Source organism: Eucyclogobius newberryi, unplaced genomic scaffold, assembly GCF_026437365.1.
Source record: "Eucyclogobius newberryi isolate DKJ021-1_F unplaced genomic scaffold, fEucNew1.0.hap1 SCAF_12, whole genome shotgun sequence".
NCBI classification, from domain to species: domain Eukaryota; kingdom Metazoa; phylum Chordata; class Actinopteri; order Gobiiformes; family Gobiidae; genus Eucyclogobius; species Eucyclogobius newberryi.
Genome location: NW_027315746.1, coordinates 981,355 through 1,006,123, shown reverse-complemented (window position 1 = coordinate 1,006,123; position 24,769 = coordinate 981,355).

The following is a 24,769-nucleotide window of genomic DNA, read 5'->3' as shown; positions in this document are numbered from 1 at the left end:
GACCCACACACGACTGACCCACAGACGACTGACCCACACATGACTGACCCACAGACGACTTAACTCACACACGACTGACCCAAAAATACTGACCCACAAACGACTGACCCAGAAAGACTGACCCACAGACAACGTACCACCGGACGACTGACCCACAAATGACTGACCCACAAAGACTGACCCACACACGACTGACCCACACACGACTGACCCACAGACGACTGACCCACACACGACTGACCCACAGACGACTGACCCATAGACGACTGACCCACAGACGACTGACCCACAGACGACTGACCTACACACGACTGACCCACACATGACTGACCCACAAATACTGACCCACAGACGACTGACCCACAGACGACTGACCCACAAACGACTGACCCACACACGAATGACCCACACACGACTGACCCAAAAACAACTGACCCACATACGACTGACCCACAGACGACTGACCCACACACGACTGACCCACAGACAACTGACCCACATACGACTGACCCACACACGACTGACCCACATACGACTGACCCAAAGACGACTGACCCACAGACAACTGACCCACATACGACTGACCCACAAACGACTGACTCACACACGACTGACCCACAAAGACTGACCCACAAACGACTGAACCACAGACGACTGACCCACAAACGACTGACCCACAGACGACTGACCCACAGACAACTGACCCACAGACGACTCACCCACAAAGGAATGACCCACAAACGACTGACCCACAAATACTGACCCACAGACGACTGACCCACAGACAACTGACGCACAGACGACTGACCCACAAACGACTGACCCACAAACGACTGACCCACACATGACTGACCCACACACGACAGACCCACACATGACTGACCCACACACGACTGACCCACAGACGACAGACCCACACACGACTGACCCACACAGGACTGACATACAAACGACTGACCCACACACGACTGACACACACACGACTGACCCACACACGACTGACCCACACACAACTGACCCACAGACGACTGACCCACAAACGACTGACACACACACGACTGACCCACACACGACTGACCCACACACGACTGACCCACAAACGACTGACCCACAAATACTGACCCACAGACGACAGACCCACACACGACTGACCCACACACGACTGACCCACACACGACTGACCCACAAACGACTGACCCACAAACGACTGACCCAAAGACGACTGACCCACAAACGACTGACCCACACACGACTGACCCAACGACGACTGACCCACAAACGACTGACCCAAAGACGACTGACCCACAAACGACTGACCCACAGACGACTGACCCACAAATACTGACCCACACACGACTGACCCACACACGACTGACCCGCAGACGACTGACCCACACACGACTGACCCACACACGACTGAACCACAGACGACTGACCCACAAATACTGACCCAAAAACGACTGACCCACACATGACTGACCCACAGACGACTGACCCACACACGACTGACCCACACACGACTGACCCACAGACGACTGACCCACAAATGACTGACCCACAGACGACTTAACTCACACACGACTGACCCAAAAATACTGACCCACAAACGACTGACCCACAAAGACTGACCCACAAACGACTGACCCACAGACGACTGACCCACAGACAACAGACCCACAGACGACTGACCCACAAGCGACTGACCCACAAAGACTGACCCACACACGACTGACCCACAAACGACTGACCCAACGACGACTGACCCGAAAACGACTGACCCACACACGACTGACCCACAAACGACTGACCCACAAACGACTGACCCACACACGACTGACCCACACACGACTGACCCACACACGACTGAACCACAGACGACTGACCCACAAACGATTGACCCACAAAGACTGACCCACAAACGACTGACCCACAGACGACTGACCCACAGACAACTGACCCACAGACGACTGACCCACACACGACTGACGCACAAACGACTGACCCACAAATACTGACCCACAGACGACTGACCCACAGACAACTGACCCACAGACGACTGACCCACAAACGACTGACCAACAGACAACTGACCCACAAACGACTGACACACACACGACTGACCCACACACGACTGACCCACACACGACTGACCTACAGACGACTGACCCACAAATACTGACCCACAGACGACTGACCCACAGACAACTGACCCACAGACGACTGACCCACAAACGACTGACCCACAGACAACTGACCCACAAACGACTGACACACACACGACTGACCCACACACGACTGACCCACAGACGACTGACTCACACACGACTGACCCAAAAATACTGACCCACAAACGACTGACCCAGAAAGACTGACCCACAAACGATTGAACCACAGACGACTGACCCACAAACGACTGACCCAAAAAGACTGAACCACAAACGACTGACCCACAGACGACTGACCCACAGACAACGTACCACCGGACGACTGACCCAAAAACAACTGACCCACAAAGACTGACCCACACACGACTGACCCACACACGACTGACCCACAAACGACTGAGCCACAAATACTGACCCACAAACGACTGACCCACAGACAACTGACCCACAGACGACTGACCCCCAAACGACTGACCCACAGACGACTGACCCACACACGACTGACCCACAGACGACTGACCCACACACGACTGACGCACAAACGACTGACCCACAAATACTGACCCACAGACGACTGACCCACAGACAACTGACCCACACACGACTGACCCAAACACGACTGACCCACAAACGACTGACCCACAAACGACTGACCCACACACGACTGACCCACAGACGACTGACCAACACACGACTGACCGAACGACGACTGACCCACAAACGACTGACCCACAGACGACTGACCCACAAACGACTGACCCAAAGACTACTGACCCACAAATACTGACCCCCACACGACTGACCCACACACGACTGACCCGCAGACGACTGACCCACACACGACTGACCCACACACGACTGAACCACAGACGACTGACCCACAAATATTGACCCAAAAACGACTGACCCACACATGACTGACCCACAGACGACTGACCCACACACGACTGACCCACACACGACTGACCCACAAACGACTGACCCACAAAGACTGACCCACACACGACTGACCCACACACGACTGACCGACAAACGACTGACCCACAAATACTGACCCACAGACGACAGACCCACAGACGACAGACCCACAAACGACTGACCCACAAAGACTGACCCACAAACGACTGACCGAAAGACGACTGACCCACAGACAACAGACCCACAGACGACTGACCCACAAACGACTGACCCACAAAGACTGACCCACACACGACTGACCCACAAACGACTGACCCAACGACGACTGACCCGAAAACGACTGACACACAGACGACTGACCCACAAACGACTGACCCACAGACGACTGACCCACACACGACTGACCCACACACAACTGACCCACACACGATTGACCCTCAGACGACTGATCCACAAATACTGACCCACAAACGACTGACCCACACACGACTGACCCACAGACGACTGACCCACACACGACTGACCCACACATGACTGACCCACAGACGACTTAACTCAAACACGACTGACCCAAAAATACTGACCCACAAACGACTGACCCAGAAAGACTTACCCACAAACGATTGAACCACAGACGACTGACACACAAACGACTGACCCACAAAGACTGACCCACAAACGAGTGACCCACAGACGACTGACCCACAGACAACGTACCACCGGACGACTGACCCACAAACGACTGACCCACAAAGACTGACCCACACACGACTGACCCACACACGACTGACCCACAAACGACTGAGCCACAAATACTGACCAACAAACGACTGACACACAAATACTGACCCACAAACGACTGACCCAGAGACAACTGACCCACAGACGACTGACCCACAAACGACTGACCCACAGACGACTGACCCACACACGACTGACCCACACACGACTGACCCACACATGACTGACCCACACACGACTGATCCACAGACGACTGACCCACAAACGATTGACCCACAAAGACTGACCCACAAACGACTGACCCACAGACGACTGACCCACAGACAACTGACCCAAAGACGACTGACCCACACACGACTGACGCACAAACGACTGACCCACAAACGATTGACCCACAAAGACTGACCCACAAATACTGACCCACAGACGACTGACCCACAGACAACTGACCCACAGACGGCTGACCAACAAACGACTGACCCACAGACAACTGACCCACAAACGACTGACACACACACGACTGACCCACACACGACTGACCTACAGACGACTGACCCACAAATACTTACCCACAGACGACTGACCCACAGACAACTGACCCACAGACGACTGACCCACAAACGACTGACCCACAGACAACTGACCCACAAACGACTGACACACACACGACTGACCCACACACGACTGACCCACACACGACTGACCTACAGACGACTGACCCACACACGACTGACCCACAGACGACTGACCCACACACGACTGACCCACACACAACTGACCCACACACGACTGACCCACAAACGACTGACCCACATACGACTGACCCACAAATACTGACCCACAGACGACAGACCCACACACGACTGACCCACACACGACTGACCCAGAAATACTGACCCACAAACGACTGATCCCCACACGACTGACCCACAGACGACTGACCCACAAATACTGACCCACACACGACTGACCCACACACGACTGACCCACACACGACTGACCCACAGACGACTGACCCAGACATGACTGAACCACAGACGACTGACCCACAGACGACTGACCCACAAACGACTGACCCACACACACGACTGACCCACACACGACTGACCCACACACGACTGACCTACAGACGACTGACCCACACACGACTGACCCACAGACGACTGACCCACACACGACTGACCCACACACGACTGACCCACACACGACTGACCCACAAACGACTGACCCAAAAACGACTGACATAGAGACGACTGACCCACACACGACTGACCCACAAATACTGACCCACAGACGACAGACCCACACACGACTGACCCACACACGACTGACCCAAACACGACTGACCCACAAACGACTGACCCACAAAAAACTGACCCACACACGACTGACCTACAGACGACTGACCCACACACGACTGACCCAACGACGACTGACCCACCAACGACTGACCCACAGACGACTGACCCACACACGACTGACCCACAAATACTGACCCACACACGACTGACCAACACACGACTGACCCGCAGACGACTGACCCACACACGACTGACCCACACACGACTGAACCAGAGACGATTGACCCATAAATACTGACCCACAAACGACTGACCCACACACGACTGACCCACAGACGACTGACCCACAAATACTGACCCACAAACGACTGACCCACTCACGACTGACCCACACACGACTGACCCACAGACGACTGACCCAGACATGACTGAACCACAGACGACTTAACTCACAAACGACTGACCCACAAAGACTGACCCACAAACGACTGACCCACGGACGACTGACCCACAGACGACTGACCCACAAACGACTGACCCACAAAGACTGACCCACACACGACTGACCTACAGACGACTGACCCACACACGACTGACCCAGAGACGACTGACCCACACACGACTGACCCACACACGACTGACCCACAAACGACTGACCCAAAAACGACTGACACACACGACTGACCCACACACGACTGACCTACAGACGACTGACCCACACACGACTGACCCACAAATACTGACCCACAGACGACAGACCCACACACGACTGACCCACACACGACTGACCCAAACAAGACTGACCCACAAACGACTGACCCACAAAAAACTGACCCACACACGACTGACCTACAGACGACTGACCCGCACACGACTGACCCAACGACGACTGACCCACCAACGACTGACCCACAGACGACTGACCCACACACGACTGACCCACAGACGACTGACCCACAAATACTGACCCACACACGACTGACCAACACACGACTGACCCGCAGACGACTGACCCACACACGACTGACCCACACACGACTGAACCAGAGACGATTGACCCATAAATACTGACCCACAAACGACTGACCCACACACGACTGACCCACACACGACTGACCCACACACGACTGACCCACACACGACTGACCCAGACATGACTGAACCACAGACGACTTAACTCACACACGACTGACCCAAAAATACTGACCCACAAACGACTGACCCACAAAGACTGACCCACAGACGACTGACCCACAGACGACTGACCCACAGACGACTGACCCACAAACGACTGACCCACAAAGACTGACCCACACACGACTGACCCACACACGACTGACCCACACGCGACTGACCCACACGCGACTGACCCACAAACGACTGACCCACACACGACTGAACCACAGACGACTGACCTACAGACGACTGACCCACACACGACTGACCCACAGACGACTGACCCACACACGACTGACCCACACACGACTGACCCACACACGACTGACCCACAAACGACTGACCCAGACATGACTGAACCACAGACGACTTAACTCACACACGACTGACCCAAAAATACTGACCCACAAACGACTGACCCACAAAGACTGACCCACAGACGACTGACCCACAGACGACTGACCCACAGACGACTGACCCACAAACGACTGACCCACAAAGACTAACCCACACACGACTGACCCACACACGACTGACCCACACGCGACTGACCCACACGCGACTGACCCACAAACGACTGAAACACACACGACTGACCCACACACGACTGACCCACACACGACTGACCCACAAAGACTGACCCACACACGACTGACCCACACACGACTGACCCACAAACGACTGACCCAAAAACGACTGACCCACACACGACTGAACCAGTGACGACTGACCCACAAATACTGACCCACAAACGACTGACCCACACACGACTGACCCACACACGACTGACCCACAGACGACTGACCCACACATGACTGACCCACAGACAACTTAACTCACACACGACTGACCCAAAAATACTGACCCACAAACGACTGACCCACAAAGACTGACCCACACACGACTGACCCACAGACGACTGACCCACACATGACTGACCCACAGACGACTTAACTCACACACGACTGACCCAAAAATACTGACCCACAAACGACTGACCCACAAAGACTGACCCACAAACGACTGACCCACAGACGACTGACCCAGAGACAACTGACCCACAGACGACTGACCCACACACGACTGACGCACAAACGACTGACCCACAAATACTGACCCACAGACGACTGACCCACAGACAACTGACCCACAGAAGACTGACCCACAAACGACTGACCCACAGACGACTGACCCACAAACGACTGACCCACACACGACTGACCCACACACGACTGACCCACACACGACTGACCTACACACGACTGACCCACAAATACTGACCCGCAAACGACTGACCCACACACGACTGACCCACACACGACTGACCAACAGACGACTGAACCACAAACGACTGACCCACAGACGACTGACCCACACACGACTGACCCACAGACGACTGACCCACAAATACTGACCCACACACGACTGACCAACACACGACTGACCCACACACGACTGACCCACAAACGACTGACCCAAAAACGACTGACACACACGACTGACCCACACACAACTGACCCAAACACGACTGACCCACAAACGACTGACCCACAAATACTGACCCACAAACGACTGACCAACACACGACTGACCCACAAATGACTGTCCCACAAATACTTACCCAAAAACGACTGACCCACACAGGACTAACCCAGAGACGACTGACCCACAAATACTGACCCACACACGACTGACCCACACTCGACTGACCCACACACGACTGACCCACACACGACTGACCCACAAATACTGACCCGCAAACGACTGACCCACACACGACTGACCCACACACGACTGACCAACAGACGACTGAACCACAAACGACTGACCCACAGACGACTGACCCACACACGACTGACCCACAGACGACTGACCCACAAATACTGACCCACACACGACTGACCAACACACGACTGACCCACAGACGACTGACCCACAAATACTGACCCACACACGACTGACCTACAGACGACTGACCCACAAATACTGACCCACAAATACTGACCCACACACGACTGACCCACACAAGACTGACCCATAGACGACTGACCCACAAATACTGACCCACACACGACTGACCCACACTCGACTGACCCACACACGACTGACCCACACCCGACTGACCCACACACGACTGACCCACAGACGACTGACCCAAAAATACTGATTCACACACGACTGACCCACACACGACTGACCCACACACGACTGACCCACGAACCACGACCCACAGACGACTGACCCACAAACGACTGACCCACACACGACTGACCCACAAATGACTGACCCACAGACGACAGACCCACACACGACTGACCCACAGATGACTGACCCACAAATACTGACCCACACACAACTGACCCACACAAGACTGACCCACAAATACTGACCCACACTCGACTGACCCACACACGACTGACCCACGGACGACTGACCCACAAATACTGACCCACAAACAACTGACCCACACACGACTGACCCACAAATACTGACCCACACTCGACTGACCCACACACGACTGACCCACAGACGACTGACCCACAAATACTGACCCACAAACGACTGACCCACACACGACTGACCCACAAATACTGACCCACACACGACTGACCCACACACGACTGACCCAGAGACGACTGAACCACACACGACTGACCCACACACGACTGACCTACAGACGACTGACCCACACACGACTGACCCACAGACGACTGACCCACACACGACTGACCCACACACGACTGACCCACACACGACTGACCCACAAACGACTGACCCACAGACGACTTAACTCACACACGACTGACCCAAAAATACTGACCCAAAAACGACTGACACACACGACTGACCCACACACAACTGACCCAAACACGACTGACCAACAAACGACTAACCCACAAATACTGACCCACAAATGACTGACCAACACACGACTGACCCACACACAACTGACCCAAACACGACTGACCCACAAACGACTGACCCACAAATACTGACCCACAAACGACTGACCAACACACGACTGACCCACAAATGACTGTCCCACAAATACTGACCCAAAAACGACTGACCACACAGGACTAACCCAGAGACGACTGACCCACAAATACTGACCCACACACAACTGACCCACACAAGACTGACCTGCAGACGACTGACCCACAAATACTGACCCACAAACAACTGACCCACACACGACTGACCCACACTCGACTGACCCACACACGACTGACCCACACACGACTGACCCACAAATACTGACCCGCAAACGACTGACCCACACACGACTGACCCACACACGACTGACCAACAGACGACTGAACCACAAACGACTGACCCACAGACGACTGACCCACACACGACTGACCCACAGACGACTGACCCACACACGACTGACCCACAAATACTGACCCACGGACGACTGACCCACAAATACTGACCCACAAACAACTGACCCACACACGACTGACCCACAAATACTGACCCACACTCGACTGACCCACACACGACTGACCCACGGACGACTGACCTACAAATACTGACCCACAAACAACTGACCCACACACGACTGACCCACACTCGACTGACCCACACACGACTGACCCACACACGACTGACCCACAAATACTGACCCGCAAACGACTGACCCACACACGACTGACCCACACACGACTGACCAACAGACGACTGAACCACAAACGACTGACCCACAGACGACTGACCCACACACGACTGACCCACAGACGACTGACCCACAAATACTGACCCACACACGACTGACCAACACACGACTGACCCACAGACGACTGACCCACAAATACTGACCCACACACGACTGACCTACAGACGACTGACCCACAAATACTGACCCACAAATACTGACCCACACACGACTGACCCACACAAGACTGACCCATAGACGACTGACCCACAAATACTGACCCACACACGACTGACCCACACACGACTGACCCACATACGACTGACCCACACTCGACTGACCCACACACGACTGACCCACACCCGACTGACCCACACACGACTGACCCACAGACGACTGACCCAAAAATACTGATTAACACACGACTGACCCACACACGACTGACCCGCAGACGACTGACCCACACACAACTGACCCACGAACGACGACCCACAGACGACTGACCCACAAACGACTGACCCACACACGACTGACCCACAAATGACTGACCCACAGACGACTGACCCACAAATACTGACCCACACACAACTGACCCACACAAGACTGACCTGCAGACGACTGACCCACACACGACTGACCCACATACGACTGACCCACGGACGACTGACCCACAAATACTGACCCACAAACAACTGACCCACACACGACTGACCCACAAATACTGACCCACACTCGACTGACCCACACACGACTGACCCACAGACGACTGACCCACAAATACTGACCCACAAACGACTGACCCACACACGACTGACCCACAAATACTGACCCACACACGACTGACCCAGAGACGACTGAACCACACACGACTGACCCACACACGACTGACCTACAGACGACTGACCCACACACGACTGACCAACAGACGACTGACCCACACACGACTGACCCACACACGACTGACCCACACACGACTGACCCACAATTGACTGACCCACAGACGACTGACCCACACATGACTGACCCACAGACGACTTAACTCACACACGACTGACCCACAAATACTGACCCACAGACGACTGACCCACAAACGACTGACCCACACACGACTGACCCACACACGACTGACCCACACACGACTGACCCACAAACGACTGACCCAAAAACGACTGACACACACGACTGACCCACACACAACTGACCCAAACACAACTGACCCAAACACAACTGACCCACAAACGACTGACCCACAAATACTGACCCACAAACGACTGACCAACACACGACTGACCCACAAATGACTGTCCCACAAATACTGACCCAAAAACGACTGACCCACACTCGACTGACCCACACAGGACTAACCCAGAGACGACTGACCCACAAATACTGACCCACACTCGACTGACCCACACACGACTGACCCACACCCGACTGACCCACACACGACTGACCCACGAACGACGACCCACAGACGACTGACCCACAAACGACTGACCCACACACGACTGACCCACAAATGACTGACCCACAGACGACAGACCCACATACGACTGACCCACAGACGACTGACCCACAAATACTGACCCACACACAACTGACCCACACAAGACTCACCCACGGACGACTGACCCACAAATACTGACCCACAAACAACTGACCCACACACGACTGACCCACAAATACTGACCCACACTCGACTGACCCACACACGACTGACCCACAGACGACTGACCAACAAATACTGACCCACAAACGACTGACCCACACACGACTGACCCACAAATACTGACCCACACACGACTGACCCACACACGACTGACCCAGAGACGACTGAACCACACATGACTGACCCACACACGACTGACCTACAGACGACTGACCCACACACGACTGACCCACAGACGACTGACCCACACACGACTGACCCACACACGACTGACCCTCACACGACTGACCCACAAACGACTGACCCACAGACGACTGACCCACACATGACTGACCCACAGACGACTTAACTCACACACGACTGACCCAAAAATACTGACCCACAAACGACTGACCCACAAATACTGACCCACAAACGACTGACCCACAGACGACTGACCCGGAGACAACTGACCCACAGACGACTGACCCACACACGACTGACGCACAAACGACTGACCCACAAATACTGACCCACAGACGACTGACCCACAGACAACTGACCCACAGACGACTGACCCACAAACGACTGACCCACAGACGACTGACCCACAAACGACTGACCCACACACGACTGACCCACACACGACTGACCCACTCACGACTGACCCACAAACAACTGACCCAAAAACGACTGACACACACGACTGACCCACACACAACTGACCCAAACACAACTGACCCAAACACAACTGACCCACAAACGACTGACCCACAAATACTGACCCAAAAACGACTGACCCACACTCGACTGACCCACACAGGACTAACCCAGAGACGACTGACCCACAAATACTGACCCACACACGACTGACCCACACTCGACTGACCCACACACGACTGACCCACACACGACTGACCCACAAATACTGACCCGCAAACGACTGACCCACACACGACTGACCCACACACGACTGACCAACAGACGACTGAACCACAAACGACTGACCCACAGACGACTGACCCACACACGACTGACCCACAGACGACTGACCCACAAATACTGACGCACACACGACTGACCAACACACGACTGACCCACAGACGACTGACCCACAAATACTGACCCACACACGACTGACCTACAGACGACTGACCCACAAATACTGACCCACAAATACTGACCCACACACGACTGACCCACACAAGACTGACCCATAGACGACTGACCCACAAATACTGACCCACACACAACTGACCCACACACGACAGACCCACAGACGACTGACCCAAAAATACTGATTCACACACGACTGACCCACACACGACTGACCCGCAGACGACTGACCCACACACGACTGACCCACGAACGACGACCCACAGACGACTGACCCACAAACGACTGACCCACACACGACTGACCCACAAATGACTGACCCACAGACGACAGACCCACACACGACTGACCCACAGACGACTGACCCACAAATACTGACCCACACACAACTGACCCACACAAGACTGACCTGCAGACAACTGACCCACACACGACTGACCCACACACGACTGACCCACGGATGACTGACCCACAAATACTGACCCACAAACAACTGACCCACACACGACTGACCCACAAATACTGAATACTGACCCACACTCGACTGACCCACACACGACTGACCCACAGACGACTGACCCACAAATACTGACCCACAAACGACTGACCCACACACGACTGACCCACAAATACTGACCCACACACGACTGACCCACACACGACTGACCCAGAGACGACTGAACCACAAACGACTGACCCACAGACGACTGACCCACACACGACTGACCCACAGACGACTGACCCACAAATACTGACCCACACACGACTGACCCACAGACGACTGACCCACAAATACTGACCCACACACGACTGACCTACAAACGACTGACCCACAAATACTGACCCAGAAATACTGACCCACACTCGACTGACCCACACACGACTGACCCACACACAACTGACCCACAGACGACTGACCCACAAACGACTGACCCATAAAGACTGACCCACACATGACTGACCCACACACGACTGACCCACAGACGACTGACCCACAAATACTGACCCACACACGACTGACCCACACACGACTGACCCACACACGACTGACCCACAGACGACTGACCCACACATGACTGACCCACAGACGACTTAACTCACACACGACTGACCCAAAAATACTGACCCACAAACGACTGACCCACAAAGACTGACCCACAAACGACTGACCCACAGACGACTGACCCAGAGACAACTGACCCACAGACGACTGACCCACACACGACTGACGCACAAACGACTGACCCACAAACGACTGACCCACAGACAACTGACCCACAGACGACTGACCCACAAACGACTGACCCACAGACGACTGACCCACAAACGACTGACCCACACACGACTGACCCACACACGACTGACCCACACACGACTGACCCACAAACGACTGACCCAAAAACGACTGACACACACGACTGACCCACACACAACTGACCCAAACACGACTGACCCACAAACGACTGACCCACAAATACTGACCCACAAACGACTGACCAACACACGACTGACCCACAAATGACTGTCCCACAAATACTGACCCAAAAACGACTGACCCACACAGGACTAACCCAGAGACGACTGACCCACAAATACTGACCCACACACGACTGACCCACACTCGACTGACCCACACACGACTGACCCACACACGACTGACCCACAAATACTGACCCGCAAACGACTGACCCACACACGACTGACCCACACACGACTGACCAACAGACGACTGAACCACAAACGACTGACCCACAGACGACTGACCCACACACGACTGACCCACAGACGACTGACCCACAAATACTGACCCACACACGACTGACCAACACACGACTGACCCACAGACGACTGACCCACAAATACTGACCCACACACGACTGACCTACAGACGACTGACCCACAAATACTGACCCACAAATACTGACCCACACACGACTGACCCACACAAGACTGACCCATAGACGACTGACCCACAAATACTGACCCACACACGACTGACCCACACACGACTGACCCACACACGACTGACCCACACTCGACTGACCCACACACGACTGACCCACACCCGACTGACCCACACACGACTGACCCACACACGACTGACCCACGAACCACGACCCACAGACGACTGACCCACAAACGACTGACCCACACACGACTGACCCACAAATGACTGACCCACAGACGACAGACCCACAGACGACTGACCCACAGACGACTGACCCACAAATACTGACCCACACACAACTGACCCACACAAGACTGACCTGCAGACGACTGACCCACACACGACTGACCCACACACGACTGACCCACGGACGACTGACCCACAAATACTGACCCACAAACAACTGACCCACACACGACTGACCCACAAATACTGACCCACACTCGACTGACCCACACACGACTGACCCACAGACGACTGACCCACAAATACTGACCCACAAACGACTGACCCACACACGACTGACCCACAAATACTGACCCACACACGACTGACCCACACACGACTGACCCAGAGACGACTGAACCACACACGACTGACCCACACACGACTGACCTACAGACGACTGACCCACACACGACTGACCCACACACGACTGACCCACAAACGACTGACCCACAGACGACTTAACTCACACACGACTGACCCAAAAATACTGACCCACAAACGACTGACCCACAAAGACTGACCCACAAACGACTGACCCACAGACGACTGACCCAGAGACAACTGACCCACAGACGACTGACCCACACACGACTGACGCACAAACGACTGACCCACAAATACTGACCCACAGACGACTGACCCACAGACAACTGACCCACAGACGACTGACCCACAAACGACTGACCCACAGACGACTGACCCACACACGACTGACCCACACACGACTGACCCACAAACGACTGACCCAAAAACGACTGACACACACGACTGACCCACACACAACTGACCCAAACACGACTGACCCACAAACGACTGACCCACAAATACTGACCCACAAACGACTGACCAACACACGACTGACCCACACACAACTGACCCAAACACGACTGACCCAAAAACGACTGACCCACAAATACTGACCCACAAACGACTGACCAACACACGACTGACCCACAAATGACTGTCCCACAAATACTGACCCAAAAACGACTGACGACACAGGACTAACCCAGAGACGACTGACCCACAAATACTGACTCACACACAACTGACCCACAAAAGACTGACCTGCAGACGACTGACCCACACACGACTGACCCACACACGACTGACCCACGGACGACTGACCCACAAATACTGACCCACAAACAACTGACCCACACACGACTGACCCACACTCGACTGACCCACACACGACTGACCCACACACGACTGACCCACAAATACTGACCCGCAAACGACTGACCCACACACGACTGACCCACACACGACTGACCAACAGACGACTGAACCACAAACGACTGACCCACAGACGACTGACCCACACACGACTGACCCACAGACGACTGACCCACAAATACTGACCCACACACGACTGACCAACACACGACTGACCCACAGACGACTGACCCACAAATACTGACCCACACACGACTGACCTACAGACGACTGACCCACAAATACTGACCCACAAATACTGACCCACACACGACTGACCCACACAAGACTGACCCATAGACGACTGACCCACAAATACTGACCCACACACGACTGACCCACACACGACTGACCCACACACGGCTGACCCACACTCGACTGACCCACACACGACTGACCCACACCCGACTGACCCACACACGACTGACCCACAGACGACTGACCCAAAAATACTGATTCACACACGACTGACCCACACACGACTGACCCGCAGACGACTGACCCACACACGACTGACCCACGAACGACGACCCACAGACGACTGACCCACAAACGACTGACCCACACACGACTGACCCACAAATGACTGACCCACAGACGACAGACCCACACACGACTGACCCACAGACGACTGACCCACAAATACTGACCCACACACAACTGACCCACACAAGACTGACCTGCAGACGACTGACCCACACACGACTGACCCACACACGACTGACCCACACACGACTGACCCACAAATACTGACCCACAAACAACTGACCCACACACGACTGACCCACAAATACTGACCCACACTCGACTGACCCACACACGACTGACCCACAGACGACTGACCCACAAATACTGACCCACAAACGACTGACCCACACACGACTGACCCACAAATACTGACCCACACACGACTGACCCACACACGACTGACCCAGAGACGACTGAATCACACACGACTGACCCACACACGACTGACCTACAGACGACTGACCCACACACGACTGACCCACAGACGACTGACCCACACACGACTGACCCACACACGACTGACCCACACACGACTGACCCACAAACGACTGACCCACAGACGACTGACCCACACATGACTGACCCACAGACGACTTAACTCACACACGACTGACCCAAAAATACTGACCCACAAACGACTGACCCACAAAGACTGACCCACAAACGACTGACTCACAGACGACTGACCCAGAGACAACTGACCCACAGACGACTGACCCACACACGACTGACGCACAAACGACTGACCCACAAATACTGACCCACACACGACTGACCCACAAACGACTGACCCAAAAACGACTGACACACACGACTGACCCACACACAACTGACCCAAACACAACTGACCCAAACACAACTGACCCACAAACGACTGACCCACAAATACTGACCCACAAACGACTGACCAACACACGACTGACCCACAAATGACTGTCCCAATAAATACTGACCCAAAAACGACTGACCCACACTCGACTGACCCACACAGGACTAACCCAGAGACGACTGACCCACAAATACTGACCCACACTCGACTGACCCACACACGACTGACCCACACCCGACTGACCCACACACGACTGACCCACAGACGACTGACCCAAAAATACTGATTCACACACGACTGACCCACACACGACTGACCCGCAGACGACTGACCCACACACGACTGACCCACGAACGACGACCCACAGACGACTGACCCACAAACGACTGACCCACACACGACTGACCCACAAATGACTGACCCACAGACGACAGACCCACACACGACTGACCCACAGACGACTGACCCACAAATACTGACCCACACACAACTGACCCACACAAGACTGACCCACGGACGACTGACCCACAAATACTGACCCACAAACAACTGACCCACACACGACTGACCCACAAATACTGACCCACACTCGACTGACCCACACACGACTGACCCACAGACGACTGACCCACAAATACTGACCCACAAACGACTGACCCACACACGACTGACCCACAAATACTGACCCACACACGACTGACCCACACACGACTGACCCAGAGACGACTGAACCACACACGACTGACCCACACACGACTGACCTACAGACGACTGACCCACACACGACTGACCCACAGACGACTGACCCACACACGACTGACCCACACACGACTGACCCACAAACGACTGACCCACAGACGACTTAACTCACACACGACTGACCCAAAAATACTGACCCACAAACGACTGACCCACAAAGACTGACCCACAAAGGACTGACCCACAGACGACTGACCCAGAGACAACTGACCCACAGACGACTGACCCACACACGACTGACGCACAAACGACTGACCCACAAATACTGACCCACAGACGACTGACCCACAGACAACTGACCCACAGACGACTGACCCACAAACGACTGACCCACAGACGACTGACCCACAAACGACTGACCCACACACGACTGACCCACACACGACTGACCCACACACGACTGACCCACAAACGACTGACCCAAAAACGACTGACACACACGACTGACCCACACACAACTGACCCAAACACAACTGACCCAAACACAACTGACCCACAAACGACTGACCCACAAATACTGACCCACAAATGACTGTCCCACAAATACTGACCCAAAAACGACTGACCCACACTCGACTGACCCACACAGGACTAACCCAGAGACGACTGACCCACAAATACTGACCCACACACGACTGACCCACACTCGACTGACCCACACACGACTGACCCACACACGACTGACCCACAAATACTGACCCGCAAACGACTGACCCACACACGACTGACCCACGAACGACGACCCACAGACGACTGACCCACAAACGACTGACCCACACACGACTGACCAACAGACGACTGAACCACAAACGACTGACCCACAGACGACTGACCCACACACGACTGACCCACAGACGACTGACCCACAGATACTGACCCACACACGACTGACCAACACACGACTGACCCACAGACGACTGACCCACAAATACTGACCCACACACGACTGACCTACAGACGACTGACCCACAAATACTGACCCACAAATACTGACCCACACACGACTGACCCACACTCGACTGACCCACACACGACTGACCCACACACGACTGACCCACAAATACTGACCCGCAAACGACTGACCCACACACGACTGACCCACACACGACTGACCAACAGACGACTGAACCACAAACGACTGACCCACAGACGACTGACCCACACACGACTGACCCACAGACGACTGACCCACAAATACTGACCCACACACGACTGACCAACACACGACTGACCCACAGACGACTGACCCACAAATACTGACCCACACACGACTGACCTACAGACGACTGACCCACAAATACTGACCCACAAATACTGACCCACACACGACTGACCCACACAAGACTGACCCATAGACGACTGACCCACAAATACTGACCCACACACAACTGACCCACACACGACTGACCCACAGACGACTGACCCAAAAATACTGATTCACACACAACTGACCCACACACGACTGACCCGCAGACGACTGACCCACACACGACTGACCCACGAACGACGACCCACAGACGACTGACCCACAAACGACTGACCCACACACGACTGACCCACAAATGACTGACCCACAGACGACAGACCCACAAACGACTGACCCACAGACGACTGACCCAAAAATACTGACCCACACACAACTGACCCACACAAGACTGACCTGCAGACGACTGACCCACACACGACTGACCCACACACGACTGACCCACGGACGACTGACCCACAAATACTGACCCACAAACAACTGACCCACACACGACTGACCCACAAATACTGAATACTGACCCACACTCGACTGACCCACACACGACTGACCCACAGACGACTGACCCACAAATACTGACCCACAAACGACTGACCCACACACGACTGACCCACAAATACTGACCCACACACGACTGACCCACACACGACTGACCCAGAGACGACTGAACCAAAAACGACTGACCCACAGACGACTGACCCACACACGACTGACCCACAGACGACTGACCCACAAATACTGACCCACACACGACTGACCCACAGACGACTGACCCACAAATACTGACCCACACACGACTGACCTACAGACGACTGACCCACAAATACTGACCCAGAAATACTGACCCACACTCGACTGACCCACACACGACTGACCCACAGACAACTGACCCACAGACGACTGACCCACAAACGACTGACCCATAAAGACTGACCCACACATGACTGACCCACACACGACTGACCCACAGACGACTGACCCACAAATACTGACCCACACACGACTGACCCACACACGACTGACCCACACACGACTGACCCACAGATGACTGACCCACACATGACTGACCCACAGACGACTTAACTCACACACGACTGACCCAAAAATACTGACCCACAAACGACTGACCCACAAAGACTGACCCACAAACGACTGACCCACAGACGACTGACCCAGAGACAACTGACCCACAGACGACTGACCCACACACGACTGACGCACAAACGACTGACCCACAAATACTGACCCACAGACGACTGACCCACAGACAACTGACCCACAGACGACTGACCCACAAACGACTGACCCACAGACGACTGACCCACAAACGACTGACCCACACACGACTGACCCACACACAACTGACCCAAACACGACTGACCCACAAACGACTGACCCACAAATACTGACCCACAAACGACTGACCAACACACGACTGACCCATAAATGACTGTCCCACAAATACTGACCCAAAAACGACTGACCCACACAGGACTAACCCAGAGACGACTGACCCACAAATACTGACCCACACACGACTGACCCACACTCGACTGACCCACACACGACTGACCCACACACGACTGACCCACAAATACTGACCCGCAAACGACTGACCCACACACGACTGACCAACAGACGACTGAACCACAAACGACTGACCCACAGACGACTGACCCACACACGACTGACCCACAGACGACTTACCCACAAATACTGACCCACACACGACTGACCAACACACGACTGACCCACAGACGACTGACCCACAAATACTGACCCACACACGACTGACCTACAGACGACTGACCCATAGACGACTGACCCACAAATACTGACCCACACACGACTGACCCACACACGACTGACCCACACACGACTGACCCACACTCGACTGACCCACACACGACTGACCCACACCCGACTGACCCACACACGACTGACCCACACACGACTGACCCACGAACCACGACCCACAGACGACTGACCCACAAACGACTGACCCACACACGACTGACCCACAAATGACTGACCCACAGACGACAGACCCACACACGACTGACCCACAGACGACTGACCCACAAATACTGACCCACACACAACTGACCCACGCAAGACTGACCTGCAGACGACTGACCCACACACGACTGACCCACACACGACTGACCCACGGACGACTGACCCACAAATACTGACCCACAAACAACTGACCCACACACGACTGACCCACAAATACTGACCCACACTCGACTGACCCACACACGACTGACCCACAGACGACTGACCCACAAATACTGACCCACAAACGACTGACCCACACACGACTGACCCACAAATACTGACCCACACACGACTGACCCACACACGACTGACCCAGAGACGACTGAACCACACACGACTGACCCACACACGACTGACCTACAGACGACTGACCCACACACGACTGACCCACAGACGACTGACCCACACACGACTGACCCACACACGACTGACCCACACACGACTGACCCACAAACGACTGACCCACAGACGACTTAACTCACACACGACTGACCAAAAAATACTGACCCACAAACGACTGACCCACAAAGACTGACCCACAAACGACTGACCCACAGACGACTGACCCACACACGACTGACCCACACACGACTGACCCACAAACGACTGACCCAAAAACGACTGACACACACGACTGACCCACACACAACTGACCCAAACACGACTGACCCACAAACGACTGACCCACAAATACTGACCCACAAACGACTGACCAACACACGACTGACCCACAAATGACTGTCCCACAAATACTGACCCACACACAACTGACCCACACAAGACTGACCCATAGACGACTGACCCACAAATACTGACCCACACACGACTGACCCACACACGACTGACCCACACACGACTGACCCACACTCGACTGACCCACACACGACTGACCCACACCCGACTGACCCACACACGACTGACCCACACACGACTGACCCACGAACCACGACCCACAGACGACTGACCCACAAACGACTGACCCACACACGACTGACCCACAAATGACTGACCCACAGACGACAGACCCACACACGACTGACCCACAGACGACTGACCCACAAATACTGACCCACACACAACTGACCCACACAAGACTGACCTGCAGACGACTGACCCACACACGACTGACCCACGGACGACTGACCCACAAATACTGACCCACACACGACTGACCCACAAATACTGACCCACACTCGACTGACCCACAAATACTGACCCACAAACGACTGACCCACACACGACTGACCCACAAATACTGACCCACACACGACTGACCCACACACGACTGACCCAGAGACGACTGAACCACACACGACTGACCCACACACGACTGACCCACACACGACTGACCCACACACGACTGACCCACAACGACTGAGCCACAGACGACTTAACTCACACACGACTGACCCAAAAATACTGACCCACAAACGACTGACCCACAAAGACTGACCCACAAACGACTGACCCACAGACGACTGACCCAGAGACAACTGACCCACAGACGACTGACCCACACACGACTGACGCACAAACGACTGACCCACAAATACTGACCCACAGACGACTGACCCACAGACAACTGACCCACAGACGACTGACCCACAAACGACTGACCCACAGACGACTGACCCACACACGATTGACCCACACACGACTGACCCACAAACGACTGACCCAAAAACGACTGACACACACGACTGACCCACACACAACTGACCCAAACACGACTGACCCACAAACGACTGACCCACAAACACTGACCCACAAACGACTGACCAACACACGACTTACCCACACACAACTGACCCAAACACGACTGACCCACAAACGACTGACCCACAAATACTGACCCACAAACGACTGACCAACACACGACTGACCCACAAATGACTGTCCCACAAATACTGACCCAAAAACGACTGACCACACAGGACTAACCCAGAGACGACTGACCCACAAATACTGACCCACACACAACTGACCCACACAAGACTGACCTGCAGACGACTGACCCACACACGACTGACCCACACACGACTGACCCACGGACGACTGACCCACAAATACTGACCCACAAACAACTGACCCACACACGACTGACCCACACTCGACTGACCCACACACGACTGACCCACACACGACTGACCCACAAATACTGACCCGCAAACGACTGACCCACACACGACTGACCCACACACGACTGACCAACAGACGACTGAACCACAAACGACTGACCCACAGACGACTGACCCACACACGACTGACCCACAGACGACTGACCCACAAATACTGACCCACACACGACTGACCAACACACGACTGACCCACAGACGACTGACCCACAAATACTGACCCACACACGACTGACCTACAGACGACTGACCCACAAATACTGACCCACAAATACTGACCCACACACGACTGACCCACACAAGACTGACCCATAGACGACTGACCCACAAATACTGACCCACACACGACTGACCCACACACGACTGACCCACACACGACTGACCCACACTCGACTGACCCACACACGACTGACCCACACCCGACTGACCCACACACGACTGACCCACAGACGACTGACCCACACACGACTGACCCACACACGACTGACCCACACACGACTGACCCACACACGACTGACCCACAAACGACTGACCCACAGACGACTGACCCACACATGACTGACCCACAGACGACTTAACTCACACACGACTGACCCAAAAATACTGACCCACAAACGACTGACCCACAAAGACTGACCCACAAACGACTGACCCACAGACGACTGACCCAGAGACGACTGACCCACAAATACTGACCCACACACGACTGACCCACACACGACTGACCCACACACGACTGACCCACAAATACTGCCCCGCAAACGACTGACCCACACACGACTGACCCACACACGACTGACCAACAGACGACTGAACCACAAACGACTGACCCACAGACGACTGACCCAGAGACAACTGACCCACAGACGACTGACCCACACACGACTGACGCACAAACGACTGACCCACAAATACTGACCCACAGACAACTGACCCACAGACGACTGACCCACAAACGACTGACCCACAGACGACTGACCCACAAACGACTGACCCACACACGACTGACCCACACACGACTGACCCACACACGACTGACCCACAAACGACTGACCCAAAAACGACTGACACAC